The sequence below is a fragment of the Pseudophryne corroboree genome, unplaced genomic scaffold (assembly GCF_028390025.1).
Source record: "Pseudophryne corroboree isolate aPseCor3 unplaced genomic scaffold, aPseCor3.hap2 scaffold_2980, whole genome shotgun sequence".
In the NCBI taxonomy this organism is placed as follows: domain Eukaryota; kingdom Metazoa; phylum Chordata; class Amphibia; order Anura; family Myobatrachidae; genus Pseudophryne; species Pseudophryne corroboree.
The window spans coordinates 1-26,326 of NW_026969652.1; the positions used below are offsets into that span (position 1 = coordinate 1).

The 26,326-nt window shown below is 47.5% G+C and overlaps 30 non-coding genes across 30 annotated transcripts; 23 read left to right on the forward strand and 7 right to left on the reverse strand.

The window, feature by feature from the left end:
* Positions 1-74: 74 nt before the first annotated feature.
* Positions 75-238, forward strand: LOC135016102 (U1 spliceosomal RNA). The gene has a single exon (XR_010214245.1). It is a non-coding gene; the product is annotated as a U1 spliceosomal RNA (small nuclear RNA).
* Positions 239-390: 152 nt separating this feature from the next.
* LOC135016115 (U1 spliceosomal RNA) lies at positions 391-553 on the forward strand. Its single transcript, XR_010214257.1, has one exon. It is a non-coding gene; the product is annotated as a U1 spliceosomal RNA (small nuclear RNA).
* Positions 554-1,223: 670 nt separating this feature from the next.
* LOC135016117 (U1 spliceosomal RNA) lies at positions 1,224-1,388 on the forward strand. The gene has a single exon (XR_010214259.1). It is a non-coding gene; the product is annotated as a U1 spliceosomal RNA (small nuclear RNA).
* Positions 1,389-1,537: 149 nt separating this feature from the next.
* Positions 1,538-1,700, forward strand: LOC135016111 (U1 spliceosomal RNA). Its single transcript, XR_010214253.1, has one exon. It is a non-coding gene; the product is annotated as a U1 spliceosomal RNA (small nuclear RNA).
* A 674-nt stretch (positions 1,701-2,374) lies between these two features.
* Positions 2,375-2,538, forward strand: LOC135016104 (U1 spliceosomal RNA). Its single transcript, XR_010214247.1, has one exon. It is a non-coding gene; the product is annotated as a U1 spliceosomal RNA (small nuclear RNA).
* A 152-nt stretch (positions 2,539-2,690) lies between these two features.
* On the forward strand, positions 2,691-2,853 carry LOC135016116 (U1 spliceosomal RNA). The gene has a single exon (XR_010214258.1). It is a non-coding gene; the product is annotated as a U1 spliceosomal RNA (small nuclear RNA).
* Positions 2,854-3,527: 674 nt separating this feature from the next.
* Positions 3,528-3,691, forward strand: LOC135016099 (U1 spliceosomal RNA). Its single transcript, XR_010214242.1, has one exon. It is a non-coding gene; the product is annotated as a U1 spliceosomal RNA (small nuclear RNA).
* Positions 3,692-3,843: 152 nt separating this feature from the next.
* On the forward strand, positions 3,844-4,006 carry LOC135016118 (U1 spliceosomal RNA). Its single transcript, XR_010214260.1, has one exon. It is a non-coding gene; the product is annotated as a U1 spliceosomal RNA (small nuclear RNA).
* Positions 4,007-4,677: 671 nt separating this feature from the next.
* On the forward strand, positions 4,678-4,841 carry LOC135016131 (U1 spliceosomal RNA). Its single transcript, XR_010214273.1, has one exon. It is a non-coding gene; the product is annotated as a U1 spliceosomal RNA (small nuclear RNA).
* A 152-nt stretch (positions 4,842-4,993) lies between these two features.
* On the forward strand, positions 4,994-5,156 carry LOC135016123 (U1 spliceosomal RNA). Its single transcript, XR_010214265.1, has one exon. It is a non-coding gene; the product is annotated as a U1 spliceosomal RNA (small nuclear RNA).
* A 671-nt stretch (positions 5,157-5,827) lies between these two features.
* On the forward strand, positions 5,828-5,991 carry LOC135016098 (U1 spliceosomal RNA). Its single transcript, XR_010214241.1, has one exon. It is a non-coding gene; the product is annotated as a U1 spliceosomal RNA (small nuclear RNA).
* Positions 5,992-12,584: 6,593 nt separating this feature from the next.
* On the reverse strand, positions 12,585-12,700 carry LOC135016128 (U5 spliceosomal RNA). The gene has a single exon (XR_010214270.1). It is a non-coding gene; the product is annotated as a U5 spliceosomal RNA (small nuclear RNA).
* Positions 12,701-12,975: 275 nt separating this feature from the next.
* LOC135016124 (U5 spliceosomal RNA) lies at positions 12,976-13,091 on the reverse strand. The gene has a single exon (XR_010214266.1). It is a non-coding gene; the product is annotated as a U5 spliceosomal RNA (small nuclear RNA).
* Positions 13,092-13,377: 286 nt separating this feature from the next.
* On the reverse strand, positions 13,378-13,493 carry LOC135016127 (U5 spliceosomal RNA). The gene has a single exon (XR_010214269.1). It is a non-coding gene; the product is annotated as a U5 spliceosomal RNA (small nuclear RNA).
* Positions 13,494-13,763: 270 nt separating this feature from the next.
* On the reverse strand, positions 13,764-13,879 carry LOC135016126 (U5 spliceosomal RNA). The gene has a single exon (XR_010214268.1). It is a non-coding gene; the product is annotated as a U5 spliceosomal RNA (small nuclear RNA).
* Positions 13,880-14,023: 144 nt separating this feature from the next.
* LOC135016109 (U1 spliceosomal RNA) lies at positions 14,024-14,187 on the forward strand. Its single transcript, XR_010214252.1, has one exon. It is a non-coding gene; the product is annotated as a U1 spliceosomal RNA (small nuclear RNA).
* Positions 14,188-19,008: 4,821 nt separating this feature from the next.
* LOC135016129 (U5 spliceosomal RNA) lies at positions 19,009-19,121 on the reverse strand. The gene has a single exon (XR_010214271.1). It is a non-coding gene; the product is annotated as a U5 spliceosomal RNA (small nuclear RNA).
* A 286-nt stretch (positions 19,122-19,407) lies between these two features.
* LOC135016130 (U5 spliceosomal RNA) lies at positions 19,408-19,524 on the reverse strand. The gene has a single exon (XR_010214272.1). It is a non-coding gene; the product is annotated as a U5 spliceosomal RNA (small nuclear RNA).
* A 270-nt stretch (positions 19,525-19,794) lies between these two features.
* LOC135016125 (U5 spliceosomal RNA) lies at positions 19,795-19,910 on the reverse strand. Its single transcript, XR_010214267.1, has one exon. It is a non-coding gene; the product is annotated as a U5 spliceosomal RNA (small nuclear RNA).
* A 144-nt stretch (positions 19,911-20,054) lies between these two features.
* LOC135016100 (U1 spliceosomal RNA) lies at positions 20,055-20,218 on the forward strand. Its single transcript, XR_010214243.1, has one exon. It is a non-coding gene; the product is annotated as a U1 spliceosomal RNA (small nuclear RNA).
* Positions 20,219-20,370: 152 nt separating this feature from the next.
* Positions 20,371-20,533, forward strand: LOC135016120 (U1 spliceosomal RNA). Its single transcript, XR_010214262.1, has one exon. It is a non-coding gene; the product is annotated as a U1 spliceosomal RNA (small nuclear RNA).
* Positions 20,534-21,207: 674 nt separating this feature from the next.
* LOC135016121 (U1 spliceosomal RNA) lies at positions 21,208-21,371 on the forward strand. Its single transcript, XR_010214263.1, has one exon. It is a non-coding gene; the product is annotated as a U1 spliceosomal RNA (small nuclear RNA).
* Positions 21,372-21,523: 152 nt separating this feature from the next.
* Positions 21,524-21,686, forward strand: LOC135016107 (U1 spliceosomal RNA). The gene has a single exon (XR_010214250.1). It is a non-coding gene; the product is annotated as a U1 spliceosomal RNA (small nuclear RNA).
* A 671-nt stretch (positions 21,687-22,357) lies between these two features.
* On the forward strand, positions 22,358-22,521 carry LOC135016132 (U1 spliceosomal RNA). Its single transcript, XR_010214274.1, has one exon. It is a non-coding gene; the product is annotated as a U1 spliceosomal RNA (small nuclear RNA).
* Positions 22,522-22,673: 152 nt separating this feature from the next.
* On the forward strand, positions 22,674-22,836 carry LOC135016122 (U1 spliceosomal RNA). Its single transcript, XR_010214264.1, has one exon. It is a non-coding gene; the product is annotated as a U1 spliceosomal RNA (small nuclear RNA).
* Positions 22,837-23,510: 674 nt separating this feature from the next.
* Positions 23,511-23,673, forward strand: LOC135016101 (U1 spliceosomal RNA). The gene has a single exon (XR_010214244.1). It is a non-coding gene; the product is annotated as a U1 spliceosomal RNA (small nuclear RNA).
* Positions 23,674-24,645: 972 nt separating this feature from the next.
* LOC135016103 (U1 spliceosomal RNA) lies at positions 24,646-24,809 on the forward strand. The gene has a single exon (XR_010214246.1). It is a non-coding gene; the product is annotated as a U1 spliceosomal RNA (small nuclear RNA).
* A 152-nt stretch (positions 24,810-24,961) lies between these two features.
* On the forward strand, positions 24,962-25,124 carry LOC135016108 (U1 spliceosomal RNA). The gene has a single exon (XR_010214251.1). It is a non-coding gene; the product is annotated as a U1 spliceosomal RNA (small nuclear RNA).
* A 670-nt stretch (positions 25,125-25,794) lies between these two features.
* On the forward strand, positions 25,795-25,959 carry LOC135016114 (U1 spliceosomal RNA). The gene has a single exon (XR_010214256.1). It is a non-coding gene; the product is annotated as a U1 spliceosomal RNA (small nuclear RNA).
* Positions 25,960-26,108: 149 nt separating this feature from the next.
* On the forward strand, positions 26,109-26,271 carry LOC135016112 (U1 spliceosomal RNA). The gene has a single exon (XR_010214254.1). It is a non-coding gene; the product is annotated as a U1 spliceosomal RNA (small nuclear RNA).
* The last annotated feature ends 55 nt before the right edge of the window (positions 26,272-26,326 follow it).

Genomic DNA, 26,326 nt, shown 5'->3' on the forward strand with positions numbered 1-26,326 from the left:
CTGCCTCAGTTGAATCTCCTTTACTTGACAGAGATGTGCCTGAGCAGCGGCCCTCCCCAGCCCTATCCCAAATCATACTTATTTTGCATAGGAGATACCATGGTCATGAAGATTGTTCTCCCACGGTGAGGTTCATTCATTGCATTCTGGGTATGCTGACCCCTGTGATTTCCCCAAATGTGGGAAACTCGACTGCTTTATTTGTGGTAGTGGGGGACTGTGTTTGTGCTTTCCTCTGGTCAGCTCTGGTAAAAGTCAGATTTCTTTGTCTCAGATCTTCCTTTAGCCTTGTTCTTCTTTCGAGAGTTCCCTTGTGCTGCCTCAGTTGGATCTCCTTCACTTGACAGGGGGGTACCCGAGCAGCGACCCTCCCCAGCTCTAGCCCAACTTCTACTTACCTGGCAGGTGAGATACTATGATCATGTAGGTGCTTCTCCCAGGGCAAGGCTCACCCATTGCACTCTGGGTGTGCTGCTCCTGCGATTTCCCCAAATGTGTGAAACTTGACTGCATAATTTGTGTTTCCCCTGGTCGGCTCTCGTATAATTCAGATCTCTTTGTCTCAGGTCTCTCTCCAGCCTAGTTTGCTGTCTGTTTCAACTTCTCTTTTCTTGAGCCGCTCCCTTCTATGCCCTTGCGCACTATCCTGACTTCTCCCGTCTGCTTACTTTGTGCCTTCCAATGCACAATGCAAACTACAGGTAGTGCTGCAGGGCCCACACCCTTTTACTTGCCGTTCAGAGCTGCTCTGGAGCTGTTACAGTGCCCAGCTGCTGCAATAAATCAGCTTGAATGCTTCAGGGGATGGGGCATGGCCAACATGAGCCCCACACCAAAGGAGGGTGGGGTGTTTAATGCGAACTAGGGGTCATCCAAGCACCGCAAAAGGCCGCCATGCCCTGCACGCCCCTTTTCTCTTTTCATATGCAGATGAGGGTTGAAGCCAACTTTGACCCACTGCTTGGATGACATCACCGTATGCAAATCCGTCTTCTGCAGAACTTCCCCCAGGAATGCTTGCACTAGTTGTTGCATTTGGTTTGTTGTTTGGGGGTGCTTCAGTATTAGGCAGCCTTCTGCCCTCCCATGTTCATCTGAAAATATGTGTTCTCCCTGCAGTTGTTGTCCCCAGATGAGAGTTCCCTTGTGCTGCCTCAGTTGAATCTCCTTTACTTGACAGAGATGTGCATGAGCAGCGGCCCTCCCCAGCCCTATCCCAAATCATACTTATTTTGCATAGGAGATACCATGGTCATGAAGATTACTCTCCCAGGGTGAGGTTCATTCATTGCATTCTGGGTATGCTGACCCCTGTGATTTCCCCAAATGTGGGAAACGTGACTGCTTTATTTGTTGGCAGTGGGGGACTGTGTTTGTGTTTTCCTCTGATCTCTGGTAAAAGTCAGATTTCTTTGTTTCAGATCTTCCTCTAGCCTTGTTCTTCTTTCGAGAGTTTCCTTGTGCTGCCTCAGTTGGATCTCCTTCACTTGACAGGGGGGTGCCCGAGCAGCGACCCTCCCCAGCTCTAGCCCAACTCCTACTTACCTGCCAGGTGAGATACTATGATCATGAAGGTGCTTCTCCCAGGGCAAGGCTCACCCATTGCACTCTGGGTGTGCTGCCCCTGCGATTTCCCCAAATGTGGGAAACTTGACTGCATAATTTGTGTTTCCCCTGGTCAGGTCTCGTATAATTCAGATCTCTTTGTCTCAGGTCTCTCTCCTGCCTAGTTTGCTGTCTGTTTCCACTTCTCTTTTCTTGAGCCGCTCCCTTCTATGCCCTTGCGCACTATCCTGACTTCTCCTCCTTTCTGCTTACTTTGTGCCTTCCAACGCACAATGCGAACTACAGGTAGTGCTGCAGGGCCCACACCCTTTTACTTGCCTTACAGAGCAGCTCTCGAGCTGTTACAGTGCCCAGCTGCTGCAAGAAATCAGCTTGAATGCTTCAGGGGCTGGGGCATAGCCAACATGAGCCCCACACCGAAGGAGGGTGGAGGTGTTTAATGCAAACTAGGGGTCAGCCAAGTGCTGCAAAAGGCCACCATGCCCTGCACGCCCCTTTTCTCTTTTCATATGCAGACGAGGGTTGAAGCCAACTTTGACCCACTGCTTGGATGACATCACCATATGCAAATCTATCTGCTGCAGGCCTTCCCCCAGGAATGCTTGCACTAGTTGTTGCATTTGGTTTGTTGTTTGGGGGTGCTTCAGTATTAGGCAGCCTTCTGCCCTCCCATGTTCATCTGAAAATATGTGTTCTCCCTGCAGTTGTTGTCCCCAGATGAGAGTTCCCTTGTGCTGCCTCAGTTGAATCTCCTTTACTTGACAGAGATGTGCCTGAGCAGCGGCCCTCCGCAGCCATATCCCAAATCATACTTATTTTGCATAGGAGATACCATTGTTATGAAGATTGTTCTCCCAGGGTGCGGTTCATTCATTGCACTCTGGGTATGCTGAACCCTGTGATTTCCCCAAATGTGGGAAACTCGACTGCATTATTTGTGGTAGTGGTGGACTGTGTTTGTGCTTTCCTCTGGTCAGCTCTGGTTAAAGTCAGATTTCTTTGTCTCAGATCTTCCTCTAGCCTTGTTCTTCTTTCGAGAGTTCCTTTGTGCTGCCTCAGTTGGATCTCCTTCACTTGACAGGGGGGTGCCCGAGCAGCGACCCTCCCCAGCTCTAGCCCAACTCCTACTTACCTGCCAGGTGAGATACTATGATCATGAAGGTGCTTCTCCAAGGGCAAGGCTCACCCATTGCACTCTGGGTGTGCTGCTCCTGCGATTTCCCCAAATGTGGGAAACTTGACTGCATAATTTGTGTTTCCCCTGGTCAGGTCTCGTATAATTCAGATATCTTTGTCTCAGGTCTCTCTCCAGCCTAGTTTGCTGTCTGTTTCCACTTCTCTTTTCTTGAGCCGCTCCCTTCTATGCCCTTGCGCACTATCCTGACTTCTCCTCCTTTCTGCTTACTTTGTGCCTTCCAACGCACAATGCGAACTACAGGTAGTGCTGCAGGGCCCACACCCTTTTACTTGCCTTACAGAGCAGCTCTGGAGCTGTTACAGTGCCCAGCTGCTGCAAGAAATCAGCTTGAATGCTTCAGGGGCTGGGGCATAGCCAACATGAGCCCCACACCGAAGGAGGGTGGAGGTGTTTAATGCAAACTAGGGGTCAGCCAAGTGCCGCAAAAGGCCACCATGCCCTGCACGCCCCTTTTCTCTTTTCATATGCAGACGAGGGTTGAAGCCAACTTTGACCCACTGCTTGGATGACATCACCATATGCAAATCTATCTGCTGCAGGCCTTCCCCCAGGAATGCTTGCACTAGTTGTTGCATTTGGTTTGTTGTTTGGGGGTGCTTCAGTATTAGGCAGCCTTCTGCTCTCCCATGTTCATCTGAAAATATGTGTTCTCCCTGCAGTTGTTGTCCCCAGATGAGAGTTCCCTTGTGCTGCCTCAGTTGAATCTCCTTTACTTGACAGAGATGTGCCTGAGCAGCGGCCCTCCCCAGCCCTATCCCAAATCATACTTATTTTGCATAGGAGATACCATGGTCATAAAGATTGTTCTCCCAGGGTGAGGTTCGTTCATTGCATTCTGGGTATGCTGACCCCTGTGATTTCCCCAAATGTGGGAAACTCAACTGCATTATTTGTGGTAGTGGGGGACTGTGTTTGTGTTTTCCTCTGGTCAGCTCTGGTAAAAGTCAGATTTCTTTGTCTCAGATCTTCCTCTAGCCTTGTTCTTCTTTCGAGAGTTCCATTGTGCTGCCTCAGTTTGATCTCCTTCACTTGACAGGGGGGTACCCGAGCAGCGACCCTCCCCAGCTCTAGCCCAACTCCTACATACCTGCCAGGTGAGATACTATGATCATGAAGGTGCTTCTCCCAGGGCAAGGCTCACCCATTGCACTCTGGGTGTGCTGCTCCTGTGATTTCCCCAAATGTGGGAAACTTGACTGCATAATTTGTGTTTCCCCTGGTCGGCTCTCGTATAATTCAGATCTCTTTGTCTCAGGTCTCTCTCCAGCCTAGTTTGCTGTCTGTTTCCACTTCTCTTTTCTTGAGCCGCTGCCTTCTATGCCCTTGTGCACTCTCCTGACTTCACCTGTCTGCTTACTTTGTGCCTTCCAACGCACAATGCAAACTACAGGTAGTGCTGCAGGGCCAACACCCTTTTACTTGCCTTACAGAGCAGCTCTGGAGCTGTTACAGTGCCCAGCTGCTGCAAGAAATCAGCTTGAATGCTTCAGGGGCTGGGGCATAGCCAACATGAGCCCCACACCGACGGAGGGTGGAGGTGTTTAATGCTAACTAAGGGTCATCCAAGCGCCGCAAAAGGCCGCCATGCCCTGCATACCCCTTTTCTCTTTTCATATGCAGATGAGGGTTCCAGCCAACTTTGGCCCACTGCTTGGATGACATCACCGTATGCAAATCCGTCTTCTGCAGACCTTTTCCCAGGAATGCTTGTACTAGTTGTTGCATTTGGTTTGTTGTTTGGGGGTGCTTCAGTATTAGGCAGCCTTCTGCTCTCCCATGTTCATCTGAAAATATGTGTTCTCCCTGCAGTTGTTGTCCCCAGATGAGAGTTCCCTTGTGCTGCCTCAGTTGAATCTCCTTTACTTGACAGAGATGTGCCTGAGCAGCGGCCCTCCCCAGCCCTATCCCAAATCATACTTATTTTGCATAGGAGATACAATTGTCATGAAGATTGTTCTCCCAGGGTGAAGTTCATTCATTGCATTCTGGGTATGCTGACTCCTGTGATTTCCCCAAATGTGGGAAACTCGACTGCATTATTTGTGGTAGTGGGGGACTGTGTTTGTGCTTTCCTCTGGTCAGCTCTGGTAAAAGTCAGATTTCTTTGTCTCAGATCTTCCTCTAGCCTTGTTCTTTTTTCGAGAGTTTCCTTGTGCTGCCTCAGTTGGATCTCCTTCACTTGACAGGGGGGTGCCCGAACAGCGACCCTCCCCAGCTCTAGCCCAACTCCTACTTACCTGCCAGGTGAGATACTATGATCAGGAAGGTGCTTCTCCCAGGGCAAGGCTCACCCAATGCACTCTGGGTGTGCTGCTCCTACGATTTCCCCAAATGTGGGACACTTGATTACATAATTTGTGTTTCCTCTGGTCGGCTCTCGTATAATTCAGATCTCTTTGTCTCAGGTCTCTCTCCAGCCTAGTTTGCTGTCTGTTTCCACTTCTCTTTTCTTGAGCCGCTCCCTTCTATGCCCTTGTGCACTATCCTGACTTCTCCCGTCTGCTTACTTTGTGCCTTCCAACGCACAATGCAAACTACAGGTAGTGCTGCAGGGCCCACACCCTTTTACTTGCTTTACAGAGCAGCTCTGGAGCTGTTACAGTGCCCAGCTGCTGCAAGAAATCAGCTTGAATGCTTCAGGGGCTGGGGCATAGCCAACATGAGCCCCACACCGAAGGAAGGTGGAGGTGTTTAATGCGAACTAGGGGTCATCCAAGCGCCGCAAAAGGCCGCCATGCCCTGCACACCCCTTTTTTATTTTCATATGCAGACGAGGGTTGAAGCCAACTTTGACCCACTGCTTGGATGACATCACCATATGCAAATCCATCTGCTGCAGGCCTTCCCCCAGGAATGCTTGCACTAGTAGTTGCATTTGATTTGTTGTTTGGGGGTGCTTCAGTATTAGGCAGCCTTCTGCCCTCCCATGTTCATCTGAAAATATGTGTTCTCCCTGCAGTTGTTGTCCCCAGATGAGAGTTCCCTTGTGTTGCCTCAGTTGAATCTCCTTTACTTGACAGAGATGTGCCTGAGCAGCGGCCCTCCCCAGCCCTATCCCAAATCATACTTATTTTGCATAGGAGATACCATGGTCATGAAGATTGTTCTCCCAGGGTGAGGTTCATTCATTGCACTCTGGGTATGCTGACCCCTGTGATTTCCCCAAATGTGGGAAACTCGACTGCATTATTTGTGGTAGTGGGGGACTGCGTTTGTGCTTTCCTCTGGTCAGCTCTGGTAAAAGTCAGATTTCTTTGTCTCAGATCTTCCTCTAGCCTTGTTCTTCTTTCGAGAGTTCCCTTGTGCTGCCTCAGTTGGATCTCCTTCACTTGACAGGGGGTGCCCGAGCAGCAATCCTCCACAGCTCTAGCCCAACTCCTACTTACCTGCCAGGTGAGATACTATGATCTTCACTGTTAGGGCAATCAGGATGTGGAATTCCCTGCCAGGGAAGGTGGTAATGGCGGACTCTGTAATTGGATTTAAAAAAGGAATGGATACATTTCTGAATGAAAAAGCTATCCAAGGTTATAATACTTAAAATATCAACATGGTTAATCCGGGGGTAACATGAGTTATAGTAGCTAACTAGTCATAAAACATTATTCAGCAAGTATGTAGAATCATCACAACTTAAAACAGGTTGAACACGATGGGCAATTTGCCTCTATTCAACCTCAAAAACTATGTTACTATATGTTACTATATTACTATGTTACTGTAGTATACAGAACACCACAATGTAATGAGCAGTGATAGTGAGCACTGATGAGGATACTAGAACTGACACTGAGCAGCAAGATGCAGCACTGGACTATTAGTAATGTACTGTAGTATGCTGAGCACCACAATGCAGCACAAGACAATGAGCAGTGATACTGAGCACTGATGAGGATACTACTGAGAACTGACACTGAGCAGGAGAGACACACTACTAGTATTACTGAGCAGCAATAAGTAACCACTGATACTGAGCACTGATATTGAGATTTCCACTGAGAGAACATAGCCACGTCCTCTCCGCTCTCTCTTCAATGCACGAGTAAAAATGGCGGCAACGCGCAGCTCTTTATATGGAATCCGAATCTCGCGAGAATCCGACAGCGGGATGATGACATTTTCCCTTGTTCAGGTTTTCCGAGTCAGGCGGGAACAACCGAGCCTGCCTCGGACCAGTGTAAACCACGTGGAGTTCGTCGGGAATTCGGTTCTCGGAGAACCGAACCCGCTCCTCTCTACCTTATACCCATCAATTTTTTTATTTTCAATCTAAGCCCCTGCAGTTTTCTGTAAGCATCTGCTTCGCTATGATGATCAACAAGTCACAAGGGCAAACACTCAGGGCTTGAGGCGTAGATCTTAGGACCAGCTGCTACAAGCATGGCAGAGGTGTCACTATCACTGGTGACACCCAGAGAGGTGGCGAGGGAGATTGTAATGCAGTGCGCGCAGATAAGCAGTGCAATGGTAAAAAGGAGGCATGGTTTCATAGGTAGGGGCGTGGCCTGGTGGCCTGAATCTACATTTTGTTGCTCCGGGTGTCCCGGGGGTTGGGGGCTGCACCCGGGGACTAGTGTGTGTGCGGTGCTGGCTCCTGCACAGTGACAGGGCATGGCCACCCAGCATGACGCCTCCATTCTTGACCATGCTGTAATTGCAGTCGCACTGCAGTTCAGCGTGATCATAAAAAATGGTGTAGCCTCCTGCTGGTGCAGACTGTATGTGCGCGCAGGAAGCCGCCACCATTTTTGTGATCACAGCGGCTGAATGTGATGTCATACAGCCGCTGTGACCACGCCCCCTGTGTCTCCTCCGTTGCAGACCCCATTTTGAAGCCTTGCCCCCGCACCGCTCCATCCCTGACTTGGAAATGGAGTGTTGCTGACCCCCCTCTCCCCCCCCCCGCCCCGATTGACAGGCAGAGGCGATCGCATTCTCTGCGGGGTGCCGCAGAAAATGCAGGCACATGCGTATGCTGTTAGCAAATTTTGCAGTTGGATCGCTTATTGTGATTGCATTCCAACCTGAATCAGGCCCTATTACCTATCACAATGCGCTGCGGGCAGTACAAAATTGGGTTAATATAGGAGTAAAACTCCCAGACCTGTGCTCCTTAACTGTACCTGGTGGCTAGTGGAGCGGCTGCCCAGTAATCAGTGTCCACGCCAGTGCGCACACGGTCCACCCCCTACGGCCACGCTCCCCTTCATCAGCGGCCTCGTGATCCGGAAGGGCGGTGTGTGTGTGACTGACCTTAGGAAGAAACTGGAGCCTCCGCTGCAGTGACCCAGCAACCAGGGCACGGGAGTATACAGCGCCGCTGGGAGTGATGAAGCTGCAGTAAAGATGTCTATTAGACCTAGCCTGCTGCAGCCCTTGTAGATTCTCATAAAACAAGTTCTTCTTTTCTTGTCAAAATTAATAGCTAAGAATAGGCTGCCTGAGGCAGGCCCCTGTTAAGTGGCCTGCTACTGAAGGCACCAACTACAAACTGAGCTCCCTGTTCATGGAAGCGGGGTTATAGAGGAGGATGCGCTGAGCATCTTGGGAACAGTCAAAAGCTTTGAGCCGGTTGGTGCCTCAGATCAAGATCCTACTCTACACCCCAATGTGAATCCTTGTGGAGTCCAGTGTACCCCACAGAAGAAATTAATGTGTCACACCCATTGGCAGCAACCTTAGAATAGCTGCTGACGGGCACAATTGAATCCAGCACATAGATGCAATTCAAATATGTAATTTGTACCTTCCTATTTTAAAATATAATGGATGAACCTCACCCTGTGAGAACAATCTTCATGATCAAGATATCTCATATGCAAAATAAGTATGAGTTGGGATAGGGCTGGGGAGGGTGGCTGCTCGGGCAGCCCCTCCCCCGTCAAGTTAAGGAGATTCAACTGAGGACGCACAAGGGAACTCTCGTCTGGGGACACCAACTGCAGGGAGACCACATCTGTTCAGATGAACATGGGAGGGTGGAAGGCTGCCTAATATTGAAGCACCATCAAATATCAAACCATATGCAACAACTAGTACAAGCATTCCTGGGGGAAGGTCTGCAGAAGACGGATTTGCATACGGTGATGTCATCCAAGATGTGGGCCAAAGTTGGCTGGAACCCTCATCTGCATATGAAAAGAGAAAAGGGGCATGCAGGGCATGGCGGCCTTTTGCGGTGCTTGGATGACCCCTAGTTCGCATTAAACACCCCCACCCTCCTTTGGTGTGGGGCTCATGTTGGCCATGCCCCATCCCCTGAAGCATTCAAGCTGATTTCTTGCAGCAGCTGGGCACTGTAACAGCTCCAGAGCTGTTCTGTAAGGCAAGTAAAAGGGTGTGGGCCCTGCAGCACCACCTGTAGTTCGCATTGTGCGTTGGAAGGCACAAAGTAAGCAGACGGGAGGAGAAGTCAGGATAGTGCGCAAGGGCATCCTTTTCTCTTAGTCCGTAGAGGATGCTGGGGTCACATTAAGAACCATGGGGTATAGACGGGATCCGCAAGAGACATGGGCACTTTAAGACTTTCAAAGGGTGTGAACTGGCTCCTCCCTCTATGCCCCTCCTCCAGACTCCAGTTATAGGAACTGTGCCCAGGGAGACGGACATTTCGAGGAAAGGATTTATTGTTAAACTAAGGTGAGCATCTTACCAGCTCACACCTTAAGCATGCCGCAGAACGTGGCATTCAACAGAACACAAGCCAACGGCATGAACAATTGCAGCAAAAAGCTGACCAGAACCATAACATAACATGTGTATAACCACAAGTAATAACTGCAGACACAGTATGGACTGGGACGGGTGCCCAGCATCCTCTACGGACTAAGAGAAAAGGATTTACCAGTAGGTATTAAAATCCTATTTTCTCATACGACCTAGAGGATGCTGGGGTCACATTAAGAACCATGGGGTTATACCAAAGCTCTTGAACGGGTGGGAGAGTGCGTACGACTCTGCAGCACCGAATGACCCAACTTGAGGTTATCATCAGCCAAGGTATCAAACTTGTAAAACTTAGCAAAAGTGTTTACTAAATAGCTGCTCGGCAAAGTTGCAATGCCGAGACTCCCCGACCAGCTGCCCAGGATGAACCCACCTTTCTAGTAGAATGGGTCTTCACCTAATTCAGTAATGGCAATCCTGCCATGGAATGAGCATGCTGAATCTTACCACAGATCCAGCGCATAATGGTCTACATGGAAGCAGGACACCCAATCCTGTTGGGAGCATACAGGACAAACAGAGCCTCTGTTTTCCTAATCTGAACCGTTCTGGTGACATAAATTTTCAAAGTTCTGACCACAGCCAGAGACTTTGACTCAACGAAGGTGTCAGTGGCCAAAGGCACCAAGATGAACCACCTTCGGCAGAAATTGTTGACGTGTCCTCAATTCTGCTCTATCTTCATGAAAGATCAAATAAAGGCTCTTGTGATACTGCATGGTTTGTACTGTTTTCCATGTGCTCCCAGATCTTTCAAGCAAGTAGCATGGTCAAGAAAGTTCTGTTTGAAAAGAAACAACATTTACTGTCATTGTTATAGAATTTGGGAGAAAAAACAAGAAGAAATCTGCACTGTTGACGCACTGGACAGAATGAATGAATCATAAAATATAACCTTTATTAAGTATGTATTAAAATTGGATAAATATTAATATTATTATCCCAAACTGCAGTGAAACATAAATGTTAAAATCACAGAACTAACATACATGTGCATAAGAAGAATAAAGAGATGTGAAAAAAAGGTTTAAAAAGCGTGTCCGTGTGTGATTATTTTTGAAGGCACAACCCTGGCGGGGTTGTTTATATAGATATATATGTTGCTAATAATCACTTTCTAGCGTAATGTTATTAAATAGCTGTTAGTATCTATGTCGTCAGGTACCACTGGGTCGTATCCTATATACTCCCTTCACTCAATAGGGGTTACCTCCCGGGAAGCCATCCCCATTGGCGAATTTGTGGGGGTGATTGAGTATAACCGGTAAGCTAACCTCCAATTTGTGGGGTGCTTAGGTAGATGGGGATCACTTATTTCTCTGTGTCCCCTAAGACTATATTCCTAAATTCAATACCACAGGGGGATAGCTTTCTATATCGGATAAGGAATCACTTGATAGGGAAATCTCTATGGATCATGGAAAGATCATATTTATTAATATCCAAACTAAAAAAATGATGAATAGCTTTAATTTAGCTGTTTAGATATAGTTAATTGGCGAGATATACCAACAGGTGCGGTTGCCTTAAGGAATATGGCAATTCCAATATAAATAGCAGCCCTCCTTCATATAATCAGCCAGATCTTATTAAATCTGGTCCAGATATAGCCGTTCAGATATACTTAATTGACAACATATATCAATCGGTGGGGTTGCCTTAAGGAATATAGCAATTCCAATTCTCATATAAATAGCAACCTTCCTTCATATATTCAGCCAGATCTTATTTAATCTGATCTAGGCGTAGGCAATAATGCTTTCCTTAGAGGTATAGCCACCTCAATTCTTATTAAGAAGCAAAGTGTCTGTCATAATGGTTTATCCAATTCATCTAAGAAATAATATATTCCATGTGTCAGAGATTCATTACTCTCTATTTACACTGTTAAAGAGTTAATTCTTATTATGTTACAGTGTAATGAAATTATCATATAGGGAGATGTGGCAATTCCATGTGCTATATATATAATAACCCTTAGTGGTCCAGATTCCACAATGAGGAATTTTCTTATAAACCGCTGAAACACACAGCTGTTTGACTGACTTCCAAATATATCTATCTCACTTTGTAACAGTCTTATGATAGAGAAACTGTTACATATTCGGTCACTTAGTTATCTAAAGGTAAACAGACTCAGTGTGAGGGTAATATAATATATCAAATGCGCTGTCAATAATCGTGGTAACTGGTGTAATAATGTGGTATATTGAGTATGCTAGTAAGGCATATAACTGCTCTCCAGCCTTTAAGTGTTACCAATCAATTTGTTACACTGTAAAGGATTTATGGTGTCCTGTTAGGACATGCAGCTGCTAGGCTGACTCAAAGATTTATCCATTTGTAACAATTATGTAACAGTTATATACATGTTACTGGTATTACATAGAAATAGTATGACACAGGCCAGCAGTCCCATGTGTCTAGATTCCACAATAGGAGATTTTCTTTGTCTTATAAACTGCTGGAACACACAGCTGCTAGACTGACTTCAAATATATATATTACTTTGTAACAGTCTTATAGTAAAGAGACTGTTACACACTGTCATTTAGTTATCTCAAGGTTAGCAGATTCTGTGTGAGGATAGTGTTCTGTTAGAACATGCAGCTGCTAGGCTGACTCATAGAAAATGTATCCATTTGTAACAAATGACACATACAGCATTAAATTAATATCTATAGCAGCCCATGTGACATCTCTACTCTTATCATAATTGTCTGGTTATTGCCAATCTGGACAGCAGGAGTGATATATATTCACTAGTCCCAATATCCCATCATATAAATATACCCACACTGATATACTTTCTTATCAAGAGTTATTAGTAGCTATCTGTATGCACTTTAGACATTGTAATTGCTAAGTGACATCATATCTAGTGTATTCCTTTCTTATAGCTCAGCTTCTATTCCCTATTAGTGGAGACTAACAGCTAACATCATAATCATATATTTTTGTTTTATAACATTTCACATGAGTCAAATACACGCGGACACGCCGTGCCCTACACATGTGTTTCACTGCATCTATGGCAACTTACATTAAAGCTAACAAGAAAGCACACTCGTTCTGTCTTTAAACTGATAAAAGAAACCCCAATAATATGGGGCATGCAAAAATTGAGATAAAACTCAGTTTTGCTCCTCTCCACGGAAATCTTTAATAAAAGGCGAAATATTTGTTAGTTCTGAAGAGAAACCAGAGCATGACCAAGATTCCACCTGTCGCCTGAGTGCCATGCCAGCAGTTCTCATTGAGCTCAAAGTGAGCACCCAATTTGAAAGAAAGAAAGCAGATTTCTCACCAGGCTTCCCCTAGCTATAAACATGGTTTGTACTCTTTTCCATGTGTTCCCAGATCTTTCAAGCAATTAGTATAGTCAAGAAAGTTCTGTTTGAAAAGAAACAAACATTTACTGTCATTTCTATGCAAATGAGCTTACATTAAAGCACACTCGTTCTATCTTTAAACAGATAAAATAAAACCCCAATAAGATGGGGCATGCAAAATTTGAGATAAAACTCAGTTTTGCTCCTCTCCACGGAAATCTTTAGTAAAAGGCGAAAGATTTGTTCGTTCTGAAGAGAAACCAGAGCATGACCAAGATTCCACCTGTCGCCTGAGTGCCATGCCAGCAGTCCTCATTCAGCTCAAAGTGAGCACCCAATTTGAAAGAAAGAAAGCAGATTTCTCACCAGGCTTCCCCTTGCTATAAGCATGGTTTGTACTCTTTTCCATGTGCTCCCAGATCTTTCAAGCAAGTAGCATGGTCAAGAAAGTTCTGTTTGAAAAGAAACAGACATTTACTATCATTGTTATACAAATAAACTTACATTAAAGCCAACAAGAAAGCACACTCGTTCTGTCTTTAAACTGATAAAAGAAACCCCAATAATATGGGGCATGCAAAAATTGAGATAAAACTCAGTTTTGCTCCTCTCCACGGAAATCTTTAATAAAAGGCGAAAGATTTGTTCATTCTGAAGAGAAACCAGAGCATGACCAAGATTCCACCTGTCGCCTGAGTGCCATGCCAGCAGTCCTCATTCAGATCAAAGTGAGCGCCCAATTTGAAAGAAAGCAGATTTCTCACCTGGCTTCTCCTTGCTATAAGCATGGTTTGTACTGTATTCCATGTGCTCCCAGATCTTTCAAGCAAGTAGCATGGTCAAGAAAGTTCTGTTTGAAAAGAAACAAACATTTACTGTAATTTCTATGCAAATGAGCTTTCATTAAAGCACACTCATTCTATCTTTAAACCGATAAAAGAAAATCCAAAAAGATGGGGCATGCAAAAATTGAGGTAAAACTCAGTTTTGCTCCTCTCCACGGAAATCTTTAGTAAAAGGCGAAAGATTTGTTCGTTCTGAAGAGAAACCAGAGCATGACCAAGATTTTCATCTGAAAATATGTGTTCTCCCTGCAGTTGTTGTCCCCAGATGAGAGTTCCCTTGTGCTGCCTCAGTTGAATCTCCTTTACTTGACAGAGATGTGCCTGAGCAGCGGCCCTCCCCAGCCCTATCCCAAATCATACTTATTTTGCATAGGAGATACCATGGTCATGAAGATTGTTCTCCCAGGGTGAGGTTCATTCATTGCATTCTGGGTATGCTGACCCCTGTGATTTCCCCAAATGTGGGAAACTCGACTGCATTATTTGTGGTAGTGGGGGACTGTGTTTGTGCTTTCCTCTGGTCAGCTCTGGTAAAAGTCAGATTTCTTTGTCTCAGATCTTCCTCTAGCCTTGTTCTTCTTTCGAGAGTTCCCTTGTGCTGCCTCAGTTGGATCTCCTTCACTTGACAGGGGGTGCCCGAGCAGCAATCCTCCACAGCTCTAGCCCAACTCCTACTTACCTGCCAGGTGAGATACTATGATCTTCACTGTTAGGGCAATCAGGATGTGGAATTCCCTGCCAGGGAAGGTGGTAATGGCGGACTCTGTAATTGGATTTAAAAAAGGAATGGATACATTTCTGAATGAAAAAGCTATCTAAGGTTATAATACTTAAAATATCAACATGGTTAATCCGGGGGTAACATGAGTTATAGTAGCTAACTAGTCATAAAACATTATTCAGCAAGTATGTAGAATCATCACAACTTAAAACAGGTTGAACACGATGGGCAATTTGCCTCTATTCAACCTCAAAAACTATGTTACTATATGTTACTATATTACTATGTTACTGTAGTATACAGAAAACCAAAATGCAATGAACAGTGATAGTGAGCACTGATGAGGATACTAGAACTGACACTGAGCAGCAAGATGCAGCACTGGACTATTAGTAATGTACTGTAGTATGCTGAGCACCACAATGCAGCACAAGACAATGAGCAGTGATACTGAGCACTGATGAGGATACTACTGAGAACTGACACTGAGCAGGAGAGACACACTACTAGTATTACTGAGCAGCAATAAGTAACCACTGATACTGAGCACTGATATTGAGATTTCCACTGAGAGAACATAGCCACGTCCGTTCCGCTCTCTCTTCAAAGCACGAGTAAAAATGGCGGCAACAAGCAGCTCTTTATATGGAATCCGAATCTCGCGAGAATCCGACAGCGGGATGATGACATTTTCCCTTGTTCAGGTTTTCCGAGTCAGGCGGGAACAACCGAGCCTGCCTCGGACCAGTGTAAACAACGTGGAGTTCGTGGGGAATTCGGTTCTCGGAGAACCGAACCCGCTCCTCTCTACCTTATACCCATCAATTTTTTTATTTTCAATCTAAGCCCCTGCAGTTTTCTGTAAGCATCTGCTTCGCTATGATGATCAACAAGTCACAAGGGCAAACACTCAGGGCTTGAGGCGTAGATCTTAGGACCAGCTGCTACAAGCATGGCAGAGGTGTCACTATCACTGGTGACACCCAGAGAGGTGGCGAGGGAGATTGTAATGCAGTGCGCGCAGATAAGCAGCGCAATGGTAAAAAGGAGGCATGGTTTCATAGGTAGGGGCGTGGCCTGGTGGCCTGAATCTACATTTTGTTGCTCCGGGTGTCCCGGGGGTTGGGGGCTGCACCCGGGGACTAGTGTGTGAGCAGTGCTGGCTCCTGCACAGTGAAAGGGCATGGCCACCCAGCATGACGCCTCCCTTCTTGACCATGCTGTAATTGCAGTCGCACTGCAGTTCAGCGTGATCATAAAAAATGGTGTAGCCTCCTGCTGGTGCAGACTGTATGTGCGCGCAGGAAGCCGCCACCATTTTTGTGATCACAGCGGCTGAATGTGATGTCATACATCCGCTGTGACCACGCCCCCTGTGTCTCCTCCGTTGCAGACCCCATTTTGAAGCCTTGCCCCCGCACCGCTCCATCCCTGACTTGGAAATGGAGTGTTGCTGACCCACCTATCCCCCCCCCGCCCCGATTGACAGGCAGAGGCGATCGCATTCTCTGCGGGGTGCCGCAGAAAATGCAGGCACATGCGTATGCTCTTAGCAATTTTTGCAGTTGGATCGCTTATTGTGATTGCAATCCAACCTGAATCAGGCCCTATTACCTATCACAATGCGCTGCGGGCAGTACAAAATTGGGTTAATATAGGAGAAAAACCCCCAGACCTGTGCTCCTTAACTGTACCTGGTGGCTAGTGGAGCGGCTGCCCAGTAATCAGTGTCCACGCCAGTGCGCACACGGTCCACCCCCTACGGCCACGCTCCCCTTCATCAGCGGCCTCGTGATCCGGAAGGGTGGTGTGTGTGTGACTGACCTTAGGATGAAACCGGACCCTCCGCTGCAGTGACCCAGCAACCAGGGCACGGGAGTATACAGCGCCGCTGGGAGTGATGAAGCTGCAGTAAAGATGTCTATTAGACCTAGCCTGCTGCAGCCCTTGTAGATTCTCATAAAACAAGTTCTTCTTTTCTTGTCAAAATTTATAGCTAAGAATAGGCTGCCTGAGGCAGGCCCCTGTTAAGTGGCCTGCTACTGAAGGCACCAACTACAAACTGAGCTCCCTGTTCATGGAAGCGGGGTTATAGAGGAGAATGCACTGAGCATCTTGGGAACAGTCAAAAGCTTTGAGCCGGTTGGTGCCTCAGATCAAGATCCTACTCTACACCCCAATGTGAATCCTTGTGGAGTCCAGTGTACCCCACAGAAGAAATTAATGTGTCACACCCATTGGCAGCAACCTTAGAATAGCTGCTGACGGGCACAATTGAGAAAGGAAGGGGGGGGGGGGGACATTTGAATCCAGCACATAAATGCAATTCAAATATGTAATTTGTACCTTCCTATTTTAAAATATAATGGATGAACCTCACCCTGTGATAACAATCTTCATGATCAAGAGATCTCATATGCAAAATAAGTATGAGTTGGGATAGGGCTGGGGAGGGTGGCTGCTCGGGCAGCCCCTCCCCCGTCAAGTTAAGGAGATTCAACTGAGGAAGCACAAGGGAACTCTCGTCTGGGGACAACAACTGCAGGGAGACCACATCTTTTCAGATGAACATGGGAGGGCGGAAGGCTGCCTAATACTGAAGCACCATCAAATATCAAACCATATGCAACATCTAGTACAAGCCTTCCTGGGGGAAGGTCTGCAGCAGACGGATTTGCATACAGTGATGTTATTCAAGCAGTGGGCCAAAGTTGGCTGGAACCCTCATCTGCATATGAAAAGAGAAAAGGGGCGTGCAGGGCATGGCGGCCTTTTGCAGTGCTTGGATGACCCCTAGTTCTCATTAAACACCCCCACCCTCCTTTGGTGTGGGGCTCATGTTGGCCATGCCCCATCCCCTGAAGCATTCAAGCTGATTTCTTGCAGCAGCTGGGCACTGTAACAGCTCCAGAGCTGTTCTGTAAGGCAAGTAAAAGGGTGTGGGCCCTGCAGCACCACCTGTAGTTTGCATTGTGCGTTGGAAGGCACAAAGTAAGCAGACGGGAGGAGAAGTCAGGATAGTGCGCAAGGGCATCCTTTTCTCTTAGTCCGTAGAGGATGCTGGGGTCACATTAAGAACCATGGGGTATAGACGGGATCCGCAAGAGACATGGGCACTTTAAGACTATCAAAGGGTGTGAACTGGCTCCTCCCTCTATGCCCCTCCTCCAGACTCCAGTTATAGGAACTGTGCCCATGGAGACGGACATTTCGAGGAAAGGATTTATTGTTAAACTAAGGTGAGCATCTTACCAGCTCACACCTTAAGCATGCCGCAGAACGTGGCATTCAACAGAACACAAGCCAACGGCATGAACAATTGCAGCAAAAAGCTGACCAGAACCATAACACAACATGTGTATAACCACAAGTAATAACTGCAGACACAGTATGGACTGGGACGGGTGCCCAGCATCCTCTACAGACTAAGAGAAAAGGATTTACCGGTAGGTATTAAAATCCTATTTTCTCATACGACCTAGAGGATGCTGGGGTCACATTAAGAACCATGGGGTTATACCAAAGCTCTTGAACGGGTGGAAGAGTGCGTACGACTCTGCAGCACCGAATGACCCAACTTGAAGTTATCATCGGCCAAGGTATCAAACTTGTAAAACTTAGCAAAAGTGTTTACTAAATAGCTGCTCGGCAAAGTTGCAATGCCGAGACTCCCCGACCAGCTGCCCAGGATGAACCCACCTTTCTAGTAGAATGGGTCTTCACCTAATTCAGTAACGGCAATCCTGCCATGGAATGAGCATGCTGAATCTTACCACAGATCCAGCGCATAATGGTCTACATGGAAGCAGGACACCCAATCCTGTTGGGAGCATACAGGACAAACAGAGCCTCTGTTTTCCTAATCTGAACCGTTCTGGTGACATAAATTTTCAAAGTTCTGACCACAGCCAGAGACTTTGACTCAACGAAGGTGTCAGTGGCCAAAGGCACCATGTGGAAAGATGAACCACCTTCGGCAGAAATTGTTGACGTGTCCTCAATTCTGCTCTATCTTCATGAAAGATCAAATAAAGGCTCTTGTGATACTGCATGGTTTGTACTGTTTTCCATGTGCTCCCAGATCTTTCAAGCAAGTAGCATGGTCAAGAAAGTTCTGTTTGAAAAGAAACAAACATTTACTGTCATTGTTATGCAAATAAACTTACATTAAAGCTAACAAGAAAGCAAACTCGTTCTGTCTTTAAACTGATAAAAGAAACCCCAATAATATGGGCATACCTCCCAACTTTGTCGGCTCGCAAAGAGGGACACACGCGCGGCGAAGTCGCGCGCGCTCCCAAAAAGGGTGTGGCCTAAGTAAAAGGGGGCGTGGCTTCGCGGGAGGACCCGCGATCGCGAGTCACGCCCCCGTTTTCGGCACTGAGCGGGCATGCCCAGCGCTCTGTGAGCCGCTGGCATGCCACCTCTCCCTCTGACTTCAGTGAATAGACGCTGTGCGCATGCGCACAGCGTCTATTCACCGCTGCTCTGCTAAGCAGGGCAGCGACAGACAGAGCCTCCCAATTGTCCTCCCCACCGCGGGACACTGCGGCCCGCAGGTGGGACAGCGGGACAGTCCCCAAAAAACGGGACTGTCCCGCGAAAATCGGGACAGTTGGGAGGTATGATATGGGGCATGCAAAAATTGAGATAAAACTCAGTTTTGCTCCTCTCCACGGAAATCTTTAGTAAAAGGCGAAAGATTTGTTCGTTCTGAAGAGAAACCAGAGCATGACCAAGATTCCACCTGTCGCCTGAGTGCCATGCCAGCAGTCCTCATTCAGCTCAAAGTGAGCACCCAATTTGAAAGAAAGAAAGCAGATTTCTCACCAGGCTTCCCCTTGCTATAAACATGGTTTGTACTCTTTTCCATGTGCTCCCAGATCTTTCAAGCAATTAGTATGGTCAAGAAAGTTCTGCTTGAAAAGAAACAGACATTTATTGTCATTGTTATGCAAATAAACTTACATTAAAGCTAACAAGAAAGCACACTCGTTCTGTCTTTAAACTGATAAAAGAAACCCCAATAATATGGGGCATGCAAAAATTGAGATAAAATTCAGTTTTGCTCCTCTCCACGGATAATCTTTAATAAAAGGCGAAAGATTTGTTCGTTCTGAAGAGAAACCAGAGCATGACCAAGATTCCACCTGTCGCCTGAGTGCTGTGCCAGCAGTCCTCATTCAGATCAAAGTGAGTGCCCAATTTGAAAGAAAGCAGATTTCTCACCTGGCTTCTCCTTGCTATAAGCATGGTTTGTACTGTATTCCATGTGCTCCCAGATCTTTAAAGCAAGTAGCATGGTCAAGAAAGTTCTGTTTGAACATAAATAAACATTTACTGTCATTTCTATGCAAATGAGCTTACATTAAAGCACACTCATTCTATCTTTAAACCGGTAAAAGAAACCCCAAAAAGATGGGGCATGCAAAAATTGAGATAAAACTCGGTTTTGCTCCTCTCCACGGAAATCTTTAGTAAGAGGCGAAAGATTTGTTCGTTCTGAAGAGAAACCAGAGCATGACCAAGATTTTTATATGAAAATATGTGTTCTCCCTGCAGTTGTTGTCCCCAGATGAGAGTTCCCTTGTGCTGCCTCAGCTGAATCTCCTTTACTTGACAGAGATGTGCCTGAGCAGCGGCCCTCCCCAGCCCTATCCCAAATCATACTTATTTTGCATAGGCGATACCATGGTCATGAAGATTGTTCTCCCAGGGTGAGGTTCATTCATTGCATTCTGGGTATGCTGACCCCTGTGATTTCCCCAAATGTGGGAAACTCGACTGCATTATTTGTGGTAGTGGGGGACTGTGTTTGTGCTTTCCTCTGGTCAGCTCTGGTAAAAGTCAGATTTATTTGTCTCAGATCTTCCTCTAGCCTTGTTCTTCTTTCAAAAGTTCCCTTGTGCTGCCTCAGTTGGATCTCTTTCACTTGACAGGGGGGTGCCCGAGTAGCGACCCTCCCCAGCTCTAGCCCAACTCCTACTTACCTGCCAGGTGAGATACTATGATCATGAAGGTGCTTCTCCCAGGGCAAGGCTCACCCATTGCACTCTGGGTGTGGTGCCCCTGCGATTTCCCCAAATGTGGGAAGCTTGACTGCATAATTTGTGTTTCCCCTGGTCGGCTCTCGTATAATTCAGATCTCTTTGTCTCAGGTCTCTCTCCAGCCTAGTTTGCTGTCTGTTTCCACTTCTTTTTTCATGAGCCCCTCCCTTTTATACCCTTGTGCACTATCCTGACTTCTCCTCTTGTCTGCTTACTTTGTGCCTTCCAATGCACAATGCAAACTACTGGTAGTGCTGCAGGGCCCACACCCTTTTACTTGCCGTACAGAGCAGCTCTGGAGCTGTTACAGTGCCCAGCTGCTGCAAGAAATCAGCTTGAATGCTTCAGGGGCTGGGGCATAGCCAACATGAGCCCCACACCGAAGGAGGGTGGAGGTGTTTAATGCGAACTAGGGGTCATCCAAGCGCCGCAAAAGGCCGCTATGCCCTGCACGCCCCTTTTCTATTTTCATATGCAGACGAGGGTTGAAGCCAACTTTGACCCACTGCTTGGATGACATCACCGTATGCAAATCCATCTGCTGCAGGCCTTCCCCCAGGAATGCTTGCACTAGTTGTTGCATTTGGTTTGTTGTTTGGGGGTGCTTCATTATTAGGCAGCCTTCTGCCCTCCCATGTTCATCTGAAAATATGTGTTCTCCCTGCAGTTGTTGTCCCCAGATGAGAGTTCCCTTGTGCTGCCTCAGTTGAATCTCCTTTACTTGACAGAGATGTGCCTGAGCAGCGGCCCTCCCCAGCCCTATCCCAAATCATACTTATTTTGCATAGGAGATACCATGGTCATGAAGATTGTTCTCCCAGGGTGAGGTTCATTCATTGCATTCTGGGTATGCTGACCCCTGTGATTTCCCCAAATGTGGGAAACTCGACTGCATTATTTGTGGTAGTGGGGGACTGTGTTTGTGCTTTCCTCTGGTCAGCTCTGGTAAAAGTCAGATTTATTTGTCTCAGATCTTCCTCTAGCCTTGTTCTTCTTTCGAGAGTTCCCTTGTGCTGCCTCAGTTGAATCTCCTTCACTTGACAGGGGGGTACCCGAGCAGCGACCCTCCCCAGCTCTAGCCCAACTTCTACTTACCTGGCAGGTGAGATACTATGATCATGTAGGTGCTTCTCCCAGGGCAAGGCTCACCCATTGCACTCTGGGTGTGCTGCTCCTGCGATTTCCCCAAATGTGGGAAACTTGACTGCATAATTTGTGTTTCCCCTGGTCGGCTCTCGTATAATTCAGATCTCTTTGTCTCAGGTCTCTCTCCAGCCTAGTTTGCTGTCTGTTTCAACTTCTCTTTTCTTGAGCCGCTCCCTTCTATGCCCTTGCGCACTATCCTGACTTCTCCCGTCTGCTTACTTTGTGCCTTCCAATGCACAATGCAAACTACAGGTAGTGCTGCAGGGCCCACACCCTTTTACTTGCCGTTCAGAGCAGCTCTGGAGCTGTTACAGTGCCCAGCTGCTGCAAGAAATCAGCTTGAATGCTTCAGGGGCTGGGGCATAGCCAACATGAGCCCCACACCGAAGGAGGGTGGAGGTGTTTAATGCGAACTAGGGGTCATCCAAGCGCCGCAAAAGGCCGCCATGCCCTGCACGCCCCTTTTCTCTTTTCATATGCAGACGAGGGTTGAAGCCAACTTTGACCCACTGCTTGGATGACATCACCATATGCAAATCCATCTGCTGCAGGCCTTCCCCCAGGAATGCTTGTACTAGTTGTTGCATTTGGTTTGTTGTTTGGGGGTGCTTCAGTATTAGGCTGCCTTCTGCCCTCCCATGTTTATCTGAAAATATGTGTTCTCCCTGCAGTTGTTGTCCCCAGATGAGAGTTCCCTTGTGCTGCCTCAGTTGAATCTCCTTTACTTGACAGAGATGTGCCTGAGCAGCAGCCCTCCCCAGCCCTATCCCAAATCATACTTATTTTGCATAGGCGATACCATGGTCATGAAGATTGTTCTCCCAGGGTGAGGTTCATTCATTGCATTCTGGGTATGCTGACCCCTGTGATTTCCCCAAATGTGGGAAACTCAACTGCATTATTTGTGGTAGTGGGGGACTGTGTTTGTGCTTTCCTCTGGACAGCTCTGGTAAAAGTCAGATTTATTTGTCTCAGATCTTCCTCTAGCCTTGTTCTTCTTTCGAGAGTTCCCTTGTACTGCCTCAGTTGGATCTCTTTCACTTGACAGGGGGGTGCCCGAGCAGCGACCCTCCCCAGCTCTAGCCCAACTCCTACTTACTTGCCAGGTGAGATACTATGATCATGAAGGTGCTTCTCCCAGGGCAAGGCTCACCCATTGCACTCTGGGTGTGGTGCCCCTGCGATTTCCCCAAATGTGGGAAGCTTGACTGCATAATTTGTGTTTCCCCTGGTCGGCTCTCGTATAATTCAGATCTCTTTGTCTCAGGTCTCTCTCCAGCCTAGTTTGCTGTCTGTTTCCACTTCTTTTTTCATGAGCCCCTCCCTTTTATACCCTTGTGCACTATCCTGACTTCTCCTCCTGTCTGCTTACTTTGTGCCTTCCAATGCACAATGCAAACTACAGGTAGTGCTGTAGGGCCCACACCCTTTTACTTGCCGTACAGAGCAGCTCTGGAGCTGTTACAGTGCCCAGCTACTGCAAGAAATCAGCTTGAATGCTTCAGGGGCTGGGGCACAGCCAACATGAGCCCCACACCGAAGGAGGGTGGAGGTGTTTAATGTGAACTAGGGGTCATCCAAGCGCCGCAAAAGGCCGCCATGCCCTGCACGCCCCTTTTCTCTTTTCATATGCAGACGAGGGTTGAAGCCAACTTTGACCCACTGCTTGGATGACATCACCGTATGCAAATCCATCTGCTGCAGGCCTTCCCCCAGGAATGCTTGCACTAGTTGATGCATTTGGTTTGTTGTTTGGGGGTGCTTCAGTATTAGGCAGCCTTCTGCCCTCCCATGTTCATCTGAAAATATGTGTTCTCCCTGCAGTTGTTGTCCCCAGATGAGAGTTCCCTTGTGCTGCCTCAGTTGAATCTCCTTTACTTGACAGAGATGTGCCTGAGCAGCGGCCCTCCCCAGCCCTATCCCAAATCATACTTATTTTGCATAGGAGATACCATGGTCATGAAGATTGTTCTCCCAGGGTGAGGTTCATTCATTGCATTCTGGGTATGCTGACCCCTGTGATTTCCAAAATGTGGGAAACTCGACTGCATTATTTGTGGTAGTGGGGGACTGTGTTTGTGCTTTCCTCTGGTCAGCTCTGGTAAAAGACAGATTTATTTGTCTCAGATCTTCCTCTAGCCTTGTTCTTCTTTCGAGAGTTTCCTTGTGCTGCCTCAGTTGGATCTCTTTCACTTGACAGAGGGGTGCCCGAGCAGCGACCCTCCCCAGCTCTAGCCCAACTCCTACTTACCTGCCAGGTGAGATACTATGATCATGAAGGTGCTTCTCCCAGGGCAAGGCTCACCCATTGCACTCTGATTTCCCCAAATGTGGGAAGCTTGACTGCATAATTTGTGTTTCCCCTGGTCGGCTCTCGTATAATTCAGATCTCTTTGTCTCAGGTCTCTCTCCAGCCTAGTTTGCTGTCTGTTTCCACTTCTTTTTTCATGAGCCCCTCCCTTTTATACCCTTGTGCACTATCCTGACTTCTCCTCCTGTCTGCTTACTTTGTGCCTTCCAATGCACAATGCAAACTACAGGTAGTGCTGCAGGGCCCACACCCTTTTACTTGCCGTACAGAGCAGCTCTGGAGCTGTTACAGTGCCCAGCTGCTGCAAGAAATCAGCTTGAATGCTTCAGGGGCTGGGGCATAGCCAACATGAGCCCCACACCGAAGGAGGGTGGAGGTGTTTAATGCGAACTAGGGGTCATCCAAGCGCCGCAAAAGGCCGCCATGCCCTGCACGCCCCTTTTCTCTTTTCATATGCAGACGAGGGTTGAAGCCAACTTTGACCCACTGCTTGGATGACATCACCGTATGCAAATCCATCTGCTGCAGGCCTTCCCCCAGGAATGCTTGCACTAGTTGTTGCATTTGGTTTGTTGTTTGGGGGTGCTTCAGTATTAGGCAGCCTTCTGCCCTCCCATGTTCATCTGAAAATATGTGTTCTCCCTGCAGTTGTTGTCCCCAGATGAGAGTTCCCTTGTGCTGCCTCAGTTGAATCTCCTTTACTTGACAGAGATGTGCCTGAGCAGCGGCCCTCCCCAGCCCTATCCCAAATCATACTTATTTTGCATAGGAGATACCATGGTCATGAAGATTGTTCTCCCACGGTGAGGTTCATTCATTGCATTCTGGGTATGCTGACCCCTGTGATTTCCCCAAATGTGGGAAACTCGACTGCTTTATTTGTGGTAGTGGGGGACTGTGTTTGTGCTTTCCTCTGGTCAGCTCTGGTAAAAGTCAGATTTCTTTGTCTCAGATCTTCCTTTAGCCTTGTTCTTCTTTCGAGAGTTCCCTTGTGCTGCCTCAGTTGGATCTCCTTCACTTGACAGGGGGGTACCCGAGCAGCGACCCTCCCCAGCTCTAGCCCAACTTCTACTTACCTGGCAGGTGAGATACTATGATCATGTAGGTGCTTCTCCCAGGGCAAGGCTCACCCATTGCACTCTGGGTGTGCTGCTCCTGCGATTTCCCCAAATGTGGGAAACTTGACTGCATAATTTGTGTTTCCCCTGGTCGGCTCTCGTATAATTCAGATCTCTTTGTCTCAGGTCTCTCTCCAGCCTAGTTTGCTGTCTGTTTCAACTTCTCTTTTCTTGAGCCGCTCCCTTCTATGCCCTTGCGCACTATCCTGACTTCTCCCGTCTGCTTACTTTGTGCCTTCCAATGCACAATGCAAACTACAGGTAGTGCTGCAGGGCCCACACCCTTTTACTTGCCGTTCAGAGCAGCTCTGGAGCTGTTACAGTGCCCAGCTGCTGCAATAAATCAGCTTGAATGCTTCAGGGGATGGGGCATGGCCAACATGAGCCCCACACCAAAGGAGGGTGGGGTGTTTAATGCGAACTAGGGGTCATCCAAGCACCGCAAAAGGCCGCCATGCCCTGCACGCCCCTTTTCTCTTTTCATATGCAGATGAGGGTTGAAGCCAACTTTGACCCACTGCTTGGATGACATCACCGTATGCAAATCCGTCTTCTGCAGAACTTCCCCCAGGAATGCTTGCACTAGTTGTTGCATTTGGTTTGTTGTTTGGGGGTGCTTCAGTATTAGGCAGCCTTCTGCCCTCCCATGTTCATCTGAAAATATGTGTTCTCCCTGCAGTTGTTGTCCCCAGATGAGAGTTCCCTTGTGCTGCCTCAGTTGAATCTCCTTTACTTGACAGAGATGTGCATGAGCAGCGGCCCTCCCCAGCCCTATCCCAAATCATACTTATTTTGCATAGGAGATACCATGGTCATGAAGATTACTCTCCCAGGGTGAGGTTCATTCATTGCATTCTGGGTATGCTGACCCCTGTGATTTCCCCAAATGTGGGAAACGCGACTGCTTTATTTGTTGGTAGTGGGGGACTGTGTTTGTGTTTTCCTCTGATCTCTGGTAAAAGTCAGATTTCTTTGTCTCAGATCTTCCTCTAGCCTTGTTCTTCTTTCGAGAGTTCCTTTGTGCTGCCTCAGTTGGATCTCCTTCACTTGACAGGGGGGTGCCCGAGCAGCGACCCTCCCCAGCTCTAGCCCAACTCCTACTTACCTGCCAGGTGAGATACTATGATCATGAAGGTGCTTCTCCCAGGGCAAGGCTCACCCATTGCACTCTGGGTGTGCTGCTCCTGCGATTTCCCCAAATGTGGGAAACTTGACTGCATAATTTGTGTTTCCCCTGGTCAGGTCTCGTATAATTCAGATCTCTTTGTCTCAGGTCTCTCTCCAGCCTAGTTTGCTGTCTGTTTCCACTTCTCTT